The sequence below is a fragment of the Pipistrellus kuhlii genome, unplaced genomic scaffold, assembly GCF_014108245.1.
Source record: "Pipistrellus kuhlii isolate mPipKuh1 unplaced genomic scaffold, mPipKuh1.p scaffold_m20_p_18, whole genome shotgun sequence".
Taxonomy (NCBI): Eukaryota; Metazoa; Chordata; class Mammalia; order Chiroptera; family Vespertilionidae; genus Pipistrellus; species Pipistrellus kuhlii.
Window position 1 is genome coordinate 15707536 of NW_023425493.1, and position 21567 is coordinate 15729102.

The window sequence follows — 21567 nt, forward strand, 5'->3', positions numbered from 1 at the left end:
TCCTTTCAGCAATATTACCGTACTCCACCAGAGTCCTACGTCTTCCTGTCAAAATTCTGCATTCTGTATCAAGGCCCTGATTCTATGAATACTTCTCAAAACCATAGCCAACGTAAATCAGAAAAGACTTCAGCACTATTATAACATTACTCGTCCCACCAGTTTAATGGAGGTGTTGAAAAGCATTTGAGGGACGGTATTTATACGGCAGCACCCTTCTCCCCTGGAGTCTGTCTTGGGGTGGAAACTACAAAGAACCACCTGTCTAGTGCCCTCCTGCCAAGACCGCTTTTGTAATGGTAGTGAGCCGAGCCCCTGTGAAATGCTATGGGAGAGCTGTGATGCAATCATCGCTAATCAGGCTGTTCTAGTTGATATCTGGGCATGGCTGCCTTTGTTTGTGGCACATATGAACACATTTTAATGATCCAAAGAAAATGACTGCAAGTCACCACTTCTAGTAAAATATCAATTCTGAACTAATAAATGCAAATGCAATCATTGGTGAGAAGGGATTGCTTTTGATCTCAGCCTGCCTGCCTGACTTCGACTTCAGCGGGCTTTCTTGCTGAAGGAACCATTCCATCATCTCAACTCTGGAAGGTACACGTGCACCTGGTGCGGGCTCCAGGCGCCCAACTCTGCCAATACAAGCACATCCTGTAACACCAGCGATCTGCGTCCTCAAAAACATGCCGCTTGCTTCTATGACAACGCTGGAAACATGCAAATATTATACATTTAGCAAAATCCCACACATCAGAGAGCACACTTCTGGCTGTCTAAGATGTTCGACAGTTTTCAGTTTTATTTGACATATTTCTTTCAAGTCTGGCATTTCACGCAAAAAGGAAATTGGTTGCCTTAGGCCAATTTTTTTTTATTTCTCAATGCCCTTAAGGGAATCATGCCACAGAGTCCTGCAAAAATTTGCAATCGGAACTTTGCTCACAAACTTACAATGGCTTCTTTTTTTCTTACACAAAACGCCAAAATACTTGAGGCTACACAACCTGGTACCAATGAACCTTTCTACGCTTCCATATTTTCTGCAACAGCTCCCCCCCACCCCTTTTCCTAATACCTTATGCTCCAACTATACTATTTATAACTCACTGTTCCCTAGAAACATCCTGTACTTTCAAATTCCATGCAATTTGCTGCTCTGCCCACTTTACTCCACCCTTCCCCTCTTCCCCCAATACTCTGCGAGGGTCTACCCTCCCCTTTAAAAATCCTGTACCAAGGCCCCGATTCAATGAGTCCTTCCATAAACCATAGATCAAAATACATTTTAGCTGAAACTGGTTTGACTTGGTGGATAGAGCGTTGGTCTGTGGACTAAAAGGTCCCAGGTTCGATTCCAATTAAGGGCACATCCCCGGTAGGGAGTGTGCAGGAGGCAGTTGGTTGATGTTTCTCTCTTATCAATGTTTCTAGCTCTCTATCCCTCTCTCTTCCTCTCTGTAAAAGTCAATAAAATATAAAAAATAAAATAGACTTTCCTTAATTGCACAAAAATATTTTTTTTAAATACATTTAAAAGTTTCTCAACTATTATAACGTTATCCACAGCCTATGTGATATTGCAATGATCTACTTACAATTTATTTGCTTTGTGTGCCACCAGCTCTGCCGCTCCCCAAGGCTGGCACATGGTATATGCTCACTAAGTGTCCTCATGTGTGCTGGAATGAAATAAGGGGTACAGTTACTATTGTTATGTTACTATTGTGAGCATATTGATGGGACGGGCAGGGAAACAACCACTGTACTTCAGTGAACCCACTGAATGGTAGACAATCTGTCTTGGGTGGGTAGAGCAAGAGAAAGAGGAGGGAACAGATTTAGGATAAGCAGTTTGATAATGACTAAAAGAAGCATTTTAGGAAAAAAAGTAAACACTACTAGGGAGCCATGATGGGTTCCTGAGCAAGCTCAAGGCAGAAGCAAGCCTTTCTCTTTGTAAAGATTAGTGTGGAAGCTGACTGCAAAGCTGGTTGGAGGTGAGAGAGGCTATCCATTGGGAGACAAGTGAGGAGGCCAAGGCTGTGTTGGAAGAGGAAGGGGAGGGGGAAAGGCCTAGTTAGGATGGTAGGGAATGCGTGGAGAGTTGAGAACTCCCACAGGCAGTCAGAAGGAAGAGAGCACTCACTGTAGGAATGGGGAGGGGGTCAAAGAGGAACCACAATTCCAGCCTCAGAACTTAGCAGGGAAGCATAGTGACTTGGTTCTTCCTTTAGGGGATGGGGAGAAAAAGTTTTCTCTCAGAACATACTTTTGAAGGATGGCTAGATAACTGTATATCGAATGTATAAACTGATCAAAAACTTCTCAAGCATTTATAATCGGCTAAGTGCTGTGAATCCAGACAAGAATTAGTACAATTTCTGTCCTCAAGGAGTGCACATGCAGGGGTAGGTGTGGTCAGGGGGTGGTACAGCAGATATTATCAGGACCCCAAGTTTCTAAGGAAGGCTTTCGGAGGAGGTGCCTTGAGGAGTGATCTGGAGATAAGGTGAAGAGGGCCATTGGGAATGAAGCTTTTCCAGGTACAAATAGGAGCCTGAACAATGATGAACAGAGCTGAGAAACAGGGGTTCCACGTGGGTACTGATGATTGGCGTAATAGGTTTCGCCATCTGTATGTCCGCACTACGCTTTGACAGATTGCACTCTGCCCCATCCATCATCTAGCACCTACAGAGCTGCAAAGGAATAGTGATAACAACAATGAAAACCAGGAGTAAGTGGAATCAAAGAACCCAACTCTGAACAGTGAAAAAGATTGCTATTTATCTCTCCTGCAGTTGATCTTTAACTATTTAATGGTGCATATACAGATAAGGTGAAAACATCCCGCAGCAGTAATATGAGCCCTTTGCTTGTCTGGTAGACTAGGTAGGGCCAGAAAACTGTAGATGGGAAATAAAATTCTGTAAATCTGTATCACGGATATGAATATGAAATACTGATTTAGTGCTGCTGCTCTTCTAAGTTCTGAATAAATTACCCGAATACTCTCTAAGCACCTAGTGGGCTGAAATATTCAGGGGCAAGATGCCCATCAGTTATTGAAAGCATACCGAGATCCTACTGTCAGACTCTTCCTGTCAGGCGCTATGACAAAATCATCGTGGTTTGGAACAAACAGCAATAGAGTAAGCAGATGTCAAAATTGGCCTAGCCCTGGCCAGTGTGGCTCAGTTGGATGGAATGTCGTTCTATGCACCAAAAGGTTGCTGGTTCAATTCCTCATTAGGGCACATACCCGGTGGGGGGCGCATAGGGAGGCAACCCATTGATGTTTTTTCTCTCTCCCCCAACCTCCTCTCTCAGATCAGTCAAACATATTCTCAGGTGAAGATTTAAAAAAACAACTGACCTACAACCAAATTGGTTTTGTGTATGTGCGTTTGCTGACTCTTTGAGGACAGATGTCCTTCAGGTACATCAGATCATCAAAGGTGCTACGTCTATTGCATGCACAGCACAGGCACGAACAAGCAGAGCAGCTCCAAAGAAGAGGGTTTTTAAGAAGGGTTATGCATGCTAGGGGCATGGGGATGTAGGCTGGGGTTTCTATTCCTTTGTGATTCTTCTGATATTTTGTGTGTTTTAGGCTCTCTTGCCACTGGAATCATATAGTGGTTCAAGGTACAGTTTATAGCATAAGGAAATTCCCCCTGGGATTCCAGAGATTCTGATTTCATTCATCTCAGATGAAACCTGGACATCAGTATTTTCAAAATCACTTCCCAGCTGATTGCAAAGTGCAGCCAAAGTTGAGAAGCAGGCCTGACCAAGAAGAGCACTACTAGAAAGTGGACACGTGGGCCTTGGGTGTTAGTCCCTGTCAGCATGGCGTGATCCTGGCTCCCACACTCCATGCCACACAACCCGGTGCTGACCCACTCCCGCCCCAGGCAGGGAAGAATGAGAGCTATAAGCTCTACAGTTCTGTTTTTCAAACTCTGTCCCAGATGCTCCTCTTTCACCTACTCTTGCTCCAAAGGTTTGGCTCCTTCAGAGAGGAGGTAGAGGATGAAGAGGTTGGGGATAGAACTCTGATGGTACTTCCTCACCTTTTGAGATTTCATGAAGACATGTTAACAGCAGCTGACAGGCAGCCCTGATTCTGGAAGCACTGTAAAAGCAAAAGCTAAGCTTTTCTGGAGGTGCACACACACACATCCCCCCCCCAGCTCCCCTTTATACATGGAGTTCACGCCCTGCAGTGACCTGTTGTCAGTGCACACGGGTGCAAATTCCCGGCATCACTTTGGGAGCAGAAACTTATCACTCCCATCTCACCTGACCGCATGGAGGAATCAAGAGGTTCTCCTGACTGTATGGATGGGGCTAGGGGCCAGGGCTCCAGGTGGAAGAGTCTGCTATGACTTCTGAAGACATGAGAACTGAATATTTTCAACAAAAACTTTCAAGGTAAGTTCCATTTATAGTTCTGAACTCTGCTGTCTGTTAGGGGAAAGCTCTCTACGACATTGCTTTTGCTTCAGCAAAATGCCTTCATTGCCAGCCTTTATCCCCTTATTCTGTCTCCTGTAAGGAAGACAGATGAGTAACGGATAGGCACGTAATTAAAACCAGTGATAAAGTTCCTCTCCTGCTGGATTACAGAAACGCTGGGCGGCCTGGGAGGACCCGAGTGTCAGCCAGGCCACTGTGCTCATTTCACAGGAGAGGGAACAGGGCTCCTAAGAGTTGAAGTGACTCGTCTAAAACGCACAGCTAGTTGGTGCCAGACCTGTGTCCTTTAACCTGCTCTCAGAGGTATTATCTTCCAGACTTTCAATCATCCTGACAGCTTTCCTCTGAAGCCTGTCCAAAGCCCTTCTCAGCCGAAGCTCCCGGAATGGGATGCATGACCCCAGAGGGGCTGATTTTATCTGGGTCTGAAGAGAAGACTGCTCCAGCGTCCCGATTCGAGGTGTGCATTCCAGCGCCAGACCTGCTCCAGGGTTATTTCTGACGGTGACCCTCTGGCCCATTCTGACATGCTTGAACACGGCCGCCCAGCTCATGTGTCCCGGGCCTGCTTTCCTTCCCCAAGGGGAATGATGTCCTTATTGAGTCACACTCCGCAAATGATAAAACCTCAGATGTGCAAAACATCTTCCTTTCAGCAAGCACAAAGCACCTTTCTAAGATGGCCCGCCTCCTGGATGCTGTGTCAGGGACGATGGGCTGCCAAATGCCAACGTTCTGGACAGACAGATTAAAGGCCAGGGTTGAATTAACACAGCCTGAGTCACCTGTGAAGATGGGGGAAACTTATTCTGGAAGGCAGAGAGGTGACTTTACCCTGGGTCAGCACTGAACCAATCAGTCCTCATGTGAGGCACCCCTCCCCGCCTGCCCACGCTGCTGGCAAAGGTTTCTCCCTTGACTATCCCGTAGTTTTGCCATATGTGCTTTCAACTGCATGGCAAACAGACCAAGCTAGTCAAAGGTGCTGAATCCTTGCCCTTGCAGGAGTTCGCAATCCAGCAATGTTTAAGTCATCAGGACATCTGTTTGTTTGCCAAATCTCACCAGGCTACATTCCTATACATGGGGATTTTAGGCCCTTTGAGATGCGGTCAGGATCAACTGCCTGGTCCCGTGCTCCCTGAGCATTTTATTTCCCATCACTGAACGCATCTCATGTCCTGGACTCACTTAACTGCCTCATGCTGCCCTCCTCCCCGCCCCAGGATCCAGGCCAAGAGCTCCAGACCTGCAGGGCCTGCATGAAGGCGCAGTCCATGCATGTCAATGGAATGGATGCGTGCTCCAAAAAAGCCACGCTGCAGGCCGCCACCCCACCTCTGGGTGCCACCACTCCGAGTGTGTCCCAGGAAACAGGGAAGCACTTCCTATGTGTAGTGGACAGGTTCTGCTGAGGAGTGTGCATGGAGCTCCATCCTCAAGGCCATGAATCAATGTTCAACTCCTTTAGGGAGCAGCAGTCTCCGACATTTAGGGCTGATGCCTGCCCCAGTGTCTCACTGTGAGCCCAGAGGGGCGCGGGGAACAAGCAGACGCTAAGCTGACTCCAAGGACTGAATGGTTTCGGCCCCACCAAACTGCCCTGGAGGAAGGACACTTGGCGGTGTTTGTTGGTGACTTGACAACGACGTCCTCACTACCTCTCTAGAAACACTCTGAGGAGGGCTCCTGTCTGCTGCAGTCTTTCCTGCCTCAGAAAGCCTGACGCCGGACTGCTGAGGACACAGCATTCTAAACGCTGAGCTCCCTTGGGATGGTGCCCAGAGCAAGATTCTGGGAACACAAATATTTCCTTAATTCCTGGGGTGAAGCTACTGCCCGGAAGCCACTGGGGTGAAATCCCAGCAGGGGGCTTGTGATTCCCCGGCCTCGTCCCTACCCTTCCAGCAGGGATACAAGTCAAATGAATGGCCAGCCCTCTGGCCTTCCTCCTCAGAGGGACTCATGGCTGTTATTGTTGGCCCAGGCCATGACCCTGTGCTCAAGACAGCCACAAATTCACATGTGAGAAGATAATGTCCCTATAATAACCCTCTGACTAGCGACATTCATCGAGCACTCGTCATCCCATGGGTTACCTTACTTAACATGACCCTGTGAAGTAGGCACTCTATGTCTGAGTTACAGATGAGCAGGTACATGACTTTCTCAGTGTCACTTATTTTAAGTTTAGCACATTGCAGGATCGGAAACTCTAACTCCACGCAGGCCAGGTGACCGCTGGCCATTCCGTTTCCATTTCACAATACCGCCACTGACGGTTGGGGGCCGGAAGAGGATCAGGCCAAGGGACAGGACAGCCAAGGTAGCAGGATGGAAAAGGAGCAGAGTCAAGAGTTCATGTGGAGAAAACTGGAAAGGCAATATGACTGCTTCATCCAACAGAGGCACTATCTCCAACACGGTGACACAATACTGATCAAGCTTCTTAAATAAAAAATTAGAGGATGGATGGGGAGCACAGCCTTTGCAGGAATCTGAGATGCACGTGTGTGCACCCTCCGCCCCCCACAAAACAGTGTTCACTGACATCAAAAACACAGACAACCTTCTGTTCCCTTCTGTTTGCTGGGTTTCTGCAATGCATCCCAGACAGAAGAATTCAACAGACTGAAATGGTAGAACTAAAGTCAGTGGCAAGGCCCAGAGTGGAAGCTTTAGAAGAGGAAATAGTTGCTTTTTTCCTGGAACTATCTCAAGAGGAAAAAAAAAAAAGCATTTGAAGCAAACTCAGTGCCAGTGAACAACTAGACAATAGAAAACATTAGATGTGGGAAAGGATTTGGCCAACTGCAAAGGGCCACACCACAGTTTACCCTCCACCTCAGAACTGACCTCCCCCACTTCAGCTTATAGACCCCTTTACAGTGATTCCTATAATACTTTATTGCACTATCTAATATCCATCTCTTCTTTTTTAGACCTAAGGGATGGTTTGTACTTCAATCGTTCATATGGGGACTACAAACATAGGAACTCAGTATTCATTGGCTAAATTAATCCATGATTTTTTATTTTGCCAAAAGAACACAGTGCTTCTTCCTACCCTTGAAATCTGTATGTCAGTCATCATGAACGTGGACTGATATGAACCTAGATGCTCTTCTTTTCAAGGCAGTCATAAATGAGTCCAGGCTTGGAAGTCAGGCAAAGCCTGGCTTGAGTTTGATGCCTGGCTCTGCCACTCACTTGATTTTTCTGCCCCAGGTTCTCGTTTGTAAAATTCAAAGTCTAGGAAACTCAGAGAACCACTGCAAGGTGGAGTGTTATTCTCAACACAACCACCATGAGTGATTCTTTAAAAGTATATGTTAGACCATGTCATGCATCTGCTCAAATCTCTCCAGTGATTTATCATTTAATTCAGAGTAAAAGTCAAACTCCTTCCATTGACCTGCAAGACCCTATAAGATCTGGCCTCACATACTGCTCTCCTCTGCCCAGTCATGTGGGCCTCTTTACTTGAACTCTTCATGTACCTCCTGCCTGCGGGCCTTTCCATTGACTGTTCCCTCTGCCTTGAGCTCTCTTCTCCAAGATACCTATGCAGCCAACCTCTTCTGCTGCTTCAAGTGTCACTTCTCAGGAAGGCCTATCACCACCTGATTTAAAATTGCAATCTGAATCACAATCCTGGTTCATTACACTCTGATCTATTACTTTTCCAAAGTGTGTATCCCCTTCTAACATATTCTCTATTGTTCCCTATGTATATGTGTATTGCCTGGGAGTCTCCTAGGCTAATCTCACCAGCAAATCTTTTCCAAGAGCCCTAGTTTTTCTGTGTTTTGTATATTGATGTATCTCAAGTGCCTAGACAGTGCATGGCACACAGTGTGGGCATTCAATAAATGGTTTTTGAGTGAATGAAGGGAGAATGAAGTTAGTAAATTCCTGACACACATAAAAATCTTGATAATTGTAGCCATCATTACCACCACCATCACCACCATCATCATCATCACTATCATCATCATCATCACTATCATCATCATCACCATCAGGTCAGTGGTACCTCTCTTGTAGTCTTAAAGAGAATAACAGAGTTAAGGTGTGTAATGCATCTAGCACAAGGTTAGTACTACATAGTACATACTTGATAAATATTTTATTTTTTCTTCTTTTGTGGCTTTTTATGTTACTCCCTTTCTATGGAGGACCCTTGTAAAGTAAAATCAAATAGTAAGTGCACATATAAGTATTGTACAGGACCATTTACAGAGCACTCTAAACTGTTGGTTAATCATTACTACTACTATAACCAGCTGAGTATCAAAATTGAATTTATATGACTGCATTCTTTTGATCACGATTCTCTGTATTAAGCAACTTTCTGGTACTTTTTTTTTCTACAACCCATGAAGAAGGAAGAAGTGGAGGAGAAGTAAAAACATTCATTTTAGCTTTCATAATACCTGGGTTTACATATACCAAGGGAAAAAAAATACTTACAAAAAAAGAAAATTACATCCTCAGCTTAAAGTGAAGCATTCTTTAGAAAGTTATATAAGCATAAAAATGATACTGAAGAATACAAAGGTAAACACTGCCATGTTAGTGGCTGGAAATAGACTATAGATGTTTTCAAGCTAGCAGAAATATTAACTTTTTGTTTTACCTTTTCTTTTCTCTCTCTCATGTAAAGGGAATCATTTTAAATATTTAGTGCATGCTGATGCACAAATTCTGCCTGTGGATTATTAATGCAAAACACAGTAATGATTCATGTTCCTGCCCCTTGGAAATGCAGAGAATGCACAGAACTTAAAGGTCTAGATAGGACCGACCATCAGGACAAGCTCCTTCTGGCTGTCATGTCCAATGGAGTCCTCAGGCTGGAAAAGCACCTGTATCGCCCTCCTGGCCTCAAAACCCCAAGTACCATTGCTGTGTGGCTCGCTCATCCTTCCTCTTTCAGATAAACATTTTTTTATCATTTCTTTTTCCAAATCAAGCAATCTTGGAATGCTGCATGGAGCAGCTCTAGCAGCTGTTGATGGAGTTGTCTTTACATCAGCCTGGACGTGTGCCATTCTGGTTTTCTTGTAAAATGCCTTTACAAGAAACCATACTTTTCATGTCACATTAGAAAGTCAAATGGCTCTTTTATAAATTCTATACTTCTTTCATCGGAAATCATGCCCAGATGCCAACTCTTTTACCATGCCAATAAATATATCTTCTGCATAAAATATGCATTATCTTAACTTCCTACTGGCCAATCCCTCCCGCTATTTAGGAGATAAATAGTCAGAGTTGGTGTTCCAGTGGAGACAGCCAAATGTATTTTGTCTGGGGTGGTTTCCTGGAGACAAAGCTAAGGTGGAATTCACACCCAAGTTTAAATACAATCAAAATTCAAATGGTAAACAAATATACACATTAGTCCTGAAGATAAGAGACAGGGCTGCAGCTAGGATCCTAAAGCCAGGAGTGGGACTTATGTGAAGCAACAAGACTGTGGTATATTTACACAATGGAATACTACTCAGCTGTAAAAAAAAAAAAAAAAAAAAAAAAAAAAAAAAAAGAAAAAAAAGAAGAAGAAAATCTTAACTTTTGCAACAGTATGGATAGACCTGGAGAACATTAAGTTAAAGAAACAGTTAAAGAAAGACAAGTACCGTATGATTTCACTTGTATGTGGAATCAAATGAACAAAATAAACTAATAAACAAGACAAAAATAGATTCATAGATGCGGAATACATACTGCCAGTTGTCAGAGGTGAGGGGAGTTGGTGACTGGGTGAAAAAGAGGTGAAGGGGGAAATAATTCATAGACAGAGACAACAGTATACCAGATACCAGAGGGAAGAGTGTGGGGAGGTAGAAGAAGGTAAAAGGGGGATAAATGGTGACAGGAGATTTGACTTTGGACGGTGAACACAATATGATATACAGATGATATATTATAGAATTGTACATTTGAAACCTATTTAATTTTGTTAGCCAAAGTCACACAAATAAATTCAATAAAAATTGGGGGGGGGGGGGAAGTTTCCTCATACCCATCTGCACCACTGAGCAACACTGGCCAGGCAAGAGAGTCTTAGTTTATAAGTTGTCCACAGACCCTTAGATTGGCCATCAACTGAAAGGTACCTGGGCACTAGCCAGCTTTAGTTTACAAATATCCTTTGCATATGAGATCCTGGTCCATGTCACAGCTCAGCTCAAAAGATTGGGATTGCAGAAACCGGTTTGGCTCAATGGATAGAACGTCAGCCTGCAGACTGCAAGGTCCCAGCAGGTTCAATTTCAGTCAAGGGCATGTACCTTGGTTGTGGGCACATCCCCAGTAGGGGGTGTGCAAGAGGCAGCTGATCGATGATTCTCTCTCTTCAATGTCTCTAACTCTCTATCCCTCTCTCTTCCTCTCTGTAAAAAAATCAATAATATATATATATTTTTAAAAAGATTGGGATCACCACTGTATATTCGGGGGTTATGACTACTAATCTCTGGTGACTTCCAAAGGGATGAGTTAGGAAGGTGAATGAATATGTGTGCTATGGCATAATAGGCTGGTGGTAGAGAAGATTAGAAGGAAAAACTAATAGAATTTTGCCTCCAAACGATTATACCATCCTAAGAAGAGGAAGAGGAGTCACACATTCAAGTCCTGGGTAAATCCTAACCTTCTAAATCCCAATTCCGCTGCTGAAGGCCAAGTGGTAGCTGTGATGACAGCAATCCCCGATGACCTATGTGCGATGCGCAAAGGAATTCCAAGAACAAAAAGGATGACATGTGTTGTTATGAAAGTTCATGTTTCTCAATAGTGGGGGGAAAGAGATCACAGAAGATGCCACCAAATCTCCTGTGTATATTGTTTGTATAAACTTATTTCTCCTGATAGTAGATCAATGACATTTCCTTTTTCCCAAAAACCTTTTCTTTCATAGAAAGAAAACGGACGCCTGAGCTGCTGCAGGAGCAGCCAATGGTTGGTTTAATCACTTCTCCCGGGGCCTGAGAAGCAGCAGCTCCGATAGATGGATGGTTTTCTATAAGAGAGCAAGCATGCACATGTTAACACAGCACCTCCCTTTCCCTCAGAGGCCCTTCAAGAAGAAATCAAAGACTTGCTTGCTTTTGCCTCATAATCAGCATTTGTTTTTCAAAATTAAAAAGTGGCTTATTATTAGAGCTCCATGGGGTCAGGAAACTTCACATGAAATAAGATTTGATATTGATAAACGCTGTGCTCCCTTCCGGAAAGATCGTTTCATTATGAATGCAGCCTCCTTAGACCTGCATAGCCATTCCTTCCTGATCACAAGTCCGCAACATACATACTATGACATGGCATTAATAGGTTTTTCTTACCTATTGGTATATGTCACTCAAGCTACTGGTGTCCTCTATGTGTCAGACACAGGCAGAGGCTGTATGTGGATGTGACTGAGCACAGGTCCTGGGGGCAGGCAGATGCAGGCAGATGTGAATCTCCTTCTAACTGTGGGAACTTGGGTCACTCACACACCCTCTCTGAGATTTCATGTTTCCATTTGTAAAATGGGATCATTTGCTTGCATTAAACAAAACAGTGAAGATAAGGTGTTTGCCACCCTAACTGCTACATAGTTATCAGACCCGAAACAGCAGCTATTATCATTGTCAGTCCTACCAGGCACCGAAGTGAAGACATGATCCCTGCCCTCAGCGACCCTAAAATCCAGTGGCAAGACAAGACTTGGACAAGTACTACGACCACTAAAAGTACCAGGCATTGCACAATGCCTGCCATAGATTATTTAAATGAGGTAGTTGTACATCTAACCAGAACATCTGAAAATGTTATGCAGTAACAGATGGAACAGAATCATGCTTTCATTGCTATTTCAATATTATTTCATCTCTTACAATTATTAAAAATTCTGCCTTCTCTGGACATGCATTGGGGTACGGTCTAGCCCCCTTTCCTGATGCTTTTTTTTTTTTTTTATGTGTTGATATCCTTTGTTTCTAGTTAATTTCAGGTTATTGCAATGTGACTTAAGTCTACTAGTCACTATAATAACAGCTAAAACGTCATCAGTTAGAATGTTAGGTGTTATGCAAATAATTAAATATGTCCAGAGAGGTCTGAGAAGAGAGTAAATTCATAAAGCAAAGATGAAATGCTCTGTTATTCCTAGCTGGGAAGCAAAGGCCAAGATAAAGTAAGAAGTACAGGAGATGGGGGGAGGGAATGCCTATGAAAGATAAAGGGCAGTGGGAACAGGAAAAGGCAGAGAGTCTTCAGTCTGTGATACAGGTCTAACAGCTTCGAAAGGAGAGGGGGAAGGAAAGAAGATGGAAATAAGGACTTCAGACTGCTGTGAGGTCTGAGAAAGTCTCAGCCAGCCACTGGAGTGTCACAACTGGCAGAATGACCAGGCTCTATCGGCTCAGTCACTGTCTCGGCGCCTCCAGGGGGCGAGGGCTGGGGCTGGATGTTGTCGTGATTCAAAGGTGGTCACCTGTCAGTTACCCACACTCCTTCCAGCAGGTTCTTGCAGGGAGGTTTGAGGGGTGCATGTCTGTGGTGGCCATAGATGGTCTATAAAACGAGACAATCAGAGAAGAATAAAGAGCTCTCAGAGACAAAAAGAGGGACTACCGAAACTAGACATTCAACTGAAGGATTGAAAATTAAAGTTGAAAAAGATCACTCAAAATGTAAAATGAGTCAAAGAGATCGAAATATGTAAAATTTTAAAAATAAGACATTAGAAGAATGATCCAAGAAAGCCATTATCCTATTAATCGGACCCTCAGGGAAAATGAGAGATAAGAAAAAAATATATCACGAAGAGAAGAGAAATTCCTGGAACTGAAAACTAGGTAGTGTTCAGCACAATGAATTTTAAAAATACCTACACCTGAATACAACTGCCTAAAATCACCCAATACTAAATAAATAATAATCCCCAAAGCTTTCAGAGAGATGCCACAGTTCACCTGAGAAGAAAAGAGAATCACAGAATGTTATCAGACTTGTAAAGAATTTCGCTGGATGCTAGACAACAAAAGGTGGAGTGCTTTAAAGACGCTAAAGAAAGTGCTTTTCATTTTAAAACTCTATGTGGTCAATAATGAGAGAAGATTAAAGCATGAAAGCATTTTTTAAAATGCCGTTTATAAGCAACTTGCCTTCATCACTGGAGGAGGTACTCCAGCACAATTGGAATAAAAATAAATAAATAAATAAATAAATAAATAAATAAATAAAATAAAATAAAATTACAGGAGTCAAGAAACAGTAAATTCAACCAAACAGTAAAATCAAACAATGATGGTAATTTTCAGGATGTTATTTATAGCAGATCTAGAAAACCTCAGTCCAGGCTGGAGTAAGAGGCCAGACAGGACCGGGAGGGAAGTCTCAATGGAATAAACGGTGTAATTAACACTGATAATAATTGAGGATATAGTAATATGCTGAAATGCCCCCTCTTCTACCAAATAAAAGGGGTACAAAAATAGGACTCCAGGAAAAACAAAAACTATAAGAAAACTGTGATACCCTTTCATGCCTAGCCCTCTGGAGAGATGGCTGTGGTGCAGGAGGCGGAGATGGATGGGGTCCGTGGCAAGCTGAAACTGAGCAAAAATGAGCCAAAGGGAAGCACACAGCTGGCACTTCTGACATCTGGAAGCTGAGAAGAAAGTAGCAGAGAAGGAGGCCAAGCAAAAGGAGCTCAGTGAGAAAGAACTAAGCCAGGCCAGTGCTGCTGCTTCCACTAACGACGATGTGGGTGCTGAGGAGGAGAGCATGGACCCAAACCCAAACCAATGATGTCTGCAGCCAAGTAGTCCACCAACTAAAGGTCAATGGGGAAGACCCACATCACATAAGCTCCATGTAGGTGTGTTACTCATTCACTTCATTCAAGAATACAGCCTTCTGCAGCCTGGGGACCACCTGGTGGCAGATGAGATCCATACTAAAGAGCTTTTTTGGGGGGGAAATTCAACTCCTATGACTTGGAATCAAGTTGCAAATCATGCACAATTCCAGGAATTATAAATCAGAAGAAAAATGTATTCATATCAATAACAAACTGCATTAGGAGACATAATTGGGAGTTCAGAGGAATCCTGGGAAAACCAAGAAGGGTGAGCTGAACATCATTCCCTATAAGGTCACACTGCTGTCTCCTTGCTTGCATGTTACCTCATCTTCACTTTGGCTTCAAAGACAAAGAAACACAATATTGTCAGAGATCCTTGGACTTGATCCTGAATGACTTAGTGAGGCAGAAATTAATCATCTGCTCCAAGATCGTCACATATGTTAAGTTCCTTGGATGAGTCAGGATTCCTAGAGATTGGACCTTCATCCCAGAGGGAGCTGTGGCCACACCTTTTACCACCTACACAATGAGCTGGGCCTGAATTTATATGTGAGATTTGCTCCAGAATTCCACCAGAGGATGCTGGTTCTTGGTGGCACTGGCCAGGTTTATGAATTTGGGTGCCGGTTCTGTCGTGAAGGAACTGATTTGACCCACAATCCTGAGTTCACCCCCTGTAAGTTCTACATGGTCTTACACAGTCTACGAGGAGCTCATGGAAATCATGAAGATGATCTCAGAAACAATGAAGCATATTCCAGGCAGTTACAAGGTCACTTGCCATCCAGATGGGCCGGAAGACTAAGCCTACGAGATTGCCTTCACCCCATCCTCCAAAGAATCAGCAATAGACAGGAGTTTCAGAAAGCCCCGGGGAAGAAGCTGCCAGAAAGTAACTTCCTGGAAAAGCTCTTGGCTTCTCTCCAAAAGGCCACAGCCAGGTTCCTTAATAAGCTTGTTGGGGAGCTTCTGGAAGTGACATGCATCAATCTCAGAGATAATGAATCCTCTGGTCAAATACCACTGCTCTATAGAGGCTCCTAGTAAGCACTTTGAGCTCTTTGTCATGAAGAAGGACATATGCAAAGCTGAATCACCCCATGTGGCAGTGGCAGCTTTCCGAAGAATAGGCCAAGGCCAAGGCCATTGGTAATAATGAGGCCATGTTCATAGATGAAAACTTCTGCAGTGCCCTGAACTATAGGCTGGGGCATGAGCATTAACGGACCTAATTACCATTTCTCACAGACTATAATAGCATCAAGAAAGTACTCCTGTTTTCTGCCACTAAACGGGAAAACTAGAAGGAAAAAGTAGCAACTATTGATGCACTGGAAAGCACACAGCTGGCATTTCCTTCTAGAAATAATCATTGCAAGTCACATAACTCACACATCTTTGCACTTCTGCAAAAGTCAAGGACTGCGAGGGAATCCTTGTTTTACTGTCATAGCAAGCTACTTCGTTAATATTAGTAATAGGGAGGGAGGAAAGGGGAGGCCAGACATTATATTGATAAGCACAGATATCTGGGCCACTTCACCAGGAAGCTGCAACTTTACACTCCTCAGGGAACTACTGGTCCATTCCCTGAAAATCACTTCAGGAAGGGGTCTAACAAAGGGAAGATGGGCGCATGCACAGTGAAGCTGGGGTGACACAGGGAAGGTGCTTGTCAGTCAGTCTAACCTGGGAAAAGGATACTTGGCCAGAGGGGTGGAGCCAATGCAAGCATGCAAAAATGTGGGAATCCATAATCCCAAGACAAACAAGTTCTCTTTCTCTTGTTCCTCTTGCTTCGCTCCTGCTTCCTTAACCTGCCCATGCTCCTTCCATAGCCAAATGGCCCTAGAAGCCAAATGGACCTGCCATGCAATGGACTGCAGCTGGGGACACGAGCCATCAAAACTGGCACCCAAATTCACAAGCCCCTGGACTGTGCAAATAGAGAGTGGAAAACGTGGGCACTGGCTTTAATTTTAGCCCTGATGCCGACAAAAATGGGACTTTTTCCATGTTAGGATGAAGGAAAATGGGACCTTGGAGACTCTGGGATTTAATTCCACAGAAATAAAGTTTCCCTGGATATCTCACTCTCCCATGGGGACCTTGGGTAATTGTTATTCCCATAGCACCCCAAGAATCCCACTTTCACCAGCCACAAGTGGGAACTCCCCACTGATAACACTTGTATATACTGTCCGTTTGACTATCACCAGAAAAGAGAGAAAAGGAATCAATAATTTTATTTATACTCCCTATAACCAAATAAAATGTTTGTCTCTAAAAAAATAAAGAAAGAAAAATGGGTTGCAATAAGAAGCAAATTTATGTCGATTTAGGCAAATGACAAAGTGGAAAAAAGGAAAATCTATTTGACTTTATGCTGGGAACAGTCTCTTTAAAACAGTTCAAGAAACCTGGTATTAAACCTATAGAAAGTGAAAAGTAACCTAATATACTGCTTGGCCAAGCAGTAAACTCTATTTACATTGTTATACAAATATAGACACTATTTATTCATTTTTAAATTTCAGAGTCAACCCACAGACAAAGCAGGCATATAGGTGAAATTTCAGGACAAGTTGTGACTTTTAATAAATATCTGACAAGGTACAATAGTACATAGCTAGCAGATGGAATGTGGGGTTGGGGTTATATATAGAGGAAGGGTAAGGCCATCTTCCAAATTGGAGTGATACAAAGTTGGTGGAAACAAATAATTTACTCATATTATTTAATATCACAGAAGTAACTAATGGAAGCATTAAAAATAATAAAAATACTAAATATTGGAAAGAGGATGGGAAAGAAGAGGTTAATGTGAAATAAATGTTCATTTCTCGTGAGTTAATTGATAATAACTATAAATTATAATTATGATATAGTTAGAATTATAGTAACTGTACTTGTGGAAATAACTAGCCAAAGAATTAAGTACAGGAACAATGAAAAGAGATAAAAATAAATCAAGAGCTAGCTGGAAAAATATCAGTGTTCCTGAGTTTTTCTGTATTATTTGATTTGTACTGAGTACAATTATTGTTTTGATAGAAATTAAAATTAAAAACAAAAAAACCCTTAAACCTTGCATTGTTTTAAGAAAATAGGAGTTGCCACTTTAGCTACGTATTTATTGCACATGCATCCTAGAAGAGATTTTAAACTCTTTTTTGTTCATCTCCCTTCAGCGGGCAGAAGATCGTGCAACTAATTTCTTCAATTCCCCCATTGCCTCCTCTTCCCTCTCCCGCTTCAAACTCTCTAACAAACACACACACACACACACACACACACACACACACACACACACACAATACCAGAATGAATAAAAAAAATTGGCACAGTTCTTAAGGAGACACAAATATAGTAGTCACCATTTTTAATTGCCTGTCATAATTAAATTATTATTTCATGCCCAAAATAAAACTGTACAGACACTGGCATATTGTGAACATTAAATTTGTGGTGACATATCAATTAGAGGAGTGTTCTGTAACCACTGATCTGGACATCATCCAGGGCTCAAGCCTGTTCTTTCCCTGGTCCCCTTTTCAGCCCTTCAGGACTCAGAAAAACAAAAGTATAATTTTAATCCCACCTTTGAGTCAATAGTCAAGGCGGTTAGGAAATCAACTTATAAAAAATGAACATAATTAGACAATGAACATTCATAATCACATGACTACCTAGATTCTACCATCTGGCGTACCTATTCATCTGTCTGTCCATTCATGTATTCGTTCAATCCCGTTTGTTATTTCACAATAAATCCAAATCTTTTATATTAATGTTAGTAAGGAACCTGCAGACAGATCTCAACAACAAGGGGTTCGAATAGGATCTCTTGGTTAAAGCTTTGAAGAGAAGATGTTTTTAAAGAAAGCATTTGTTTCTCACAGAAAGTAACCATCTGTTCTTTCTGACAAGTTCTTTGACTCCTGTCATTTCTAACTATGTCTCTAAAATAGATTTTTCAGAGAACTGCTTGTGGACCAATGGGGAAGAGTTCTTAGGGAAAACTCACTGACTGGGGTAACCCAAAACCAGAGGAATATGTGAATACAGCACGTCCTAGATGATGATGATGATGATGGTGATGATGATGGTTGAGAGGGAGATTTCCAATTTTGAGACTCAGATAAACATCTCTTACTCCTGAAGGCTATTTGAATACCAAGATAATTTACATGTCCTGAGTCACATTCCATTCTTATTGACTAGATTTCACTCTGAGGTTTGTATTTCTGGTTCAAGTTCCTGAAATCAGGGCTCAAGCATTTGGGGTTTTGTTAACTTGTTTATTTGTTGAAAGGGTTGTTGAGGCAGTGCTGGTCAGATTTCAGGTGCAAAGGTAATGAAGCAGAAGCAACCTCACAGCCATTTTTGAAGTGTAAACACTATATCCACCTCTAAACTAGGGAGCATCTATCCTTGGTGCCATTTGTCAGTGTCCTGGCATGAGATTTCATTTGTGCATTACATCTTGATGGGTGAGTAGGGATGCAATAATGTGTTTTGGGAGAACCTGGAAGGTGGAATTAGCAAGTGGTTGGAGAAAACTTGCTTTAAAAAAGGAGATAGGAATAATACTGCCAGGAAGGGAGAAAAGACCTAATCTGTAAAGAGTATTGGGACATAAACAGAATCCTGGCACATGTCAAAAACACAAAAGTAAAGATGAAAAGTAGGAGAGAAGTGTGGGCATCACCTGCATTAATATAGACTAAATGAAGAAGAGGCATCTCTGAATTCAGTTAGGAAATACTCAAGTAACCAGGTGGTGTCTGCTCATCTAGCCTGGTTGATAGGGTACAATAAAAATGAGATGAGTACTGGGACTGATAAAATATCTCTGGAGAAGCTAATCTGACTCACAGCTCTAAGGATGGACCCTAATTTGCTTAAGCCGATCAGCATAACCCATCACCTTGGCCACAGTCCCTGCCTGGTTCAGGGATGGCCTTGTGGTCCTGGAGAGACACGTAGTCTCTCCTAGATGGTATACTCTGATTGTGAAGGTTGGAAATGCTTCAGCCATGTTGACACCATGAAGGAAGGCAGTCTTAGCCATGGAAGGCAGAAAAACCAGGTCCTTGAAGACAACACTGAAATTTAAATGACCCCAGAACATAACAAATTTGACCTCATCATTAAATAGCTACAAATTGGTAATGGTGTTGTCATAGTTCAGAAAGCATCACTAGCTTAGCTAATAGTGCAGAATTTACTCCTTATTAGAAAATAATATTTTATCACATCCTCTGACACATAGACAATGCCCAATTCAAATAGGGAATGAAGAAAACAATTATCATTTTACCCAACACATATTGCTAAAAACCAAGATTAGAAGCAAAGATATCACATGTTTGTGTTAGCAGAGTAGTGGAGATGGTGGTGATGGTGAAGGAGGTGGAGGTGGTGGTGGTGGTGGTGGAGGTGGTGGTGGAAGTTGTGGTGGAGGTGGTGATGGAGGTGGAGGTGATGGTGGAAGTAGAGGTGGTGGTAGAGAAGGTAATGGTGAAGGTGGTGGTGATGGTGGTGGTGGAGGTGGAGGTGGTGGTGATGGTGGTGGTAGAGATGGAGGTGGAGGTTGGTGGCAGTGCAGTTGTGGCCATGAGAGGTAAGGAGGAGTTGAACTTGAAGTAGAAAATTATATGGAGTATATCTCTCCCATTCACCCACTGTGACAGAGATAAAATACCTGAGCATGTAGGAACAGTGAATCAGCAAACAGGTTTCTTCATATGTATTATCTCAGCTGTTCTTTCAATTTCGTTCTGTTTCTGACAGCCAGCAGTTCACAAGAGGAGAGAGATGATATACTTCTCTTCTGATTTTTCAGGGAAGAGAGCTACCTAAAAGGGAAAATAAAATCCAATAGTGTAATATTAGAATTCTGATCTGATATTGACTTTTCTAAGGAACCATTGTATCCTCAAATAGTTTCTTTCCACTATTGGTAAATAACTCTATCTTTTCCAATGAGGAGATAATAAACCAACAGTCTTACTGAGATGCTCAGAAAAATCTTCTAATATAAACTATTTGAGAAATACTCAGGTACTAGCAGAGAGAAGAAATTACAGACAAAAGAAACAAAAGCAGCCATTTCCTTAGTATTTATTTCCAGGGGTCTGTACCAGGCAAGTGTATAAATTGTCAGTGAGTAGCACCTTGGAGCCCTTTCCTAAGAATCCTAAACGATTTTCAGAGATCAAACAAGGCATCAATCTGGTTAGCAAACAAGGTCATAAAGCACATGTGTCAAACACAAGGCCCGCGGGCCAAATCCGTCCCGCCAGGCCTTGCAATGTGGCCCGCACCGCGCTGTCATCACTGCACTCCGCTGCATTTCCATCACAATGACAGTTTATGACTGTTCAGTAAACCATTCGGCCCGCGATTTAGGCTGGATTTTAGATTTTGGCCCCTTCTCTGATTGAGTTCGACACCCCTATCATAAAGTGATTATACCGATTTCCAAGGAACCATTGTGTAGGAAGATTTTTTATTTTTTCTTTTTTTTTTTGCTTTATGAACTAAATACATTAACTTTTATAGAAGCTGATTTTCTTCTGAGAGCAGTAGTGTATCTCATTCATCAAGACCCTGTGTTGTGTGTTACCGGGAGACAGAGAGTTAATAAATGCGGTGCAAGTTAAAAAAGAGTGGCTCACCTCTGGGGAGGAAAAAATGAGAAGAACTGGCGATTACAGAAAGGGAGCCACTTCCTTAATGCCTGTGACCTGTGCCAGATCCCCAGGGCTACCCAGATGCATGAGTGTAAACATCAGAAAGGTCAGGGATTAGCCTCCAAGTAAATATCCAGTGACTTCTGGGGCTTAGCCCAGGAGAACAGGGGTCAAGGCTTATCTTCGAAGTCATTTATGCACCAAGTACTTCAAGAGGTAAATGAGAGAGTCTCTGCTCTTGTGAGATTTACACTCTATTTAGGAAGACAGATCATGCACAAGAAAGGTGGGATAGCATGCCTGATATTATCAGACAGGGCTGAAGGCATTACAGTCTTGATATTGTAGGAGCCCAGAGGATTACAGTGAGCCTGGGTAGTTGGGGAGAAAGAGGTGATTTTGAGCTGGGCTTTGCTGAGAGAGTACTAGTGCTAAATGGATGGGTGGGTGAAAAGGTGTAAAGGGAAGTCAGAGAGGTAAGAAGTAAAAGACGGATTCGGGAAAATCCATGGA

At 42.7% G+C, this 21567-nt stretch overlaps 1 pseudogene; it reads left to right on the plus strand.

Annotated features, from left to right (window-relative positions):
- Positions 1 to 14051: 14051 nt before the first annotated feature.
- On the plus strand, positions 14052 to 15825 carry LOC118721683 (annotated as a pseudogene).
- The last annotated feature ends 5742 nt before the right edge of the window (positions 15826 to 21567 follow it).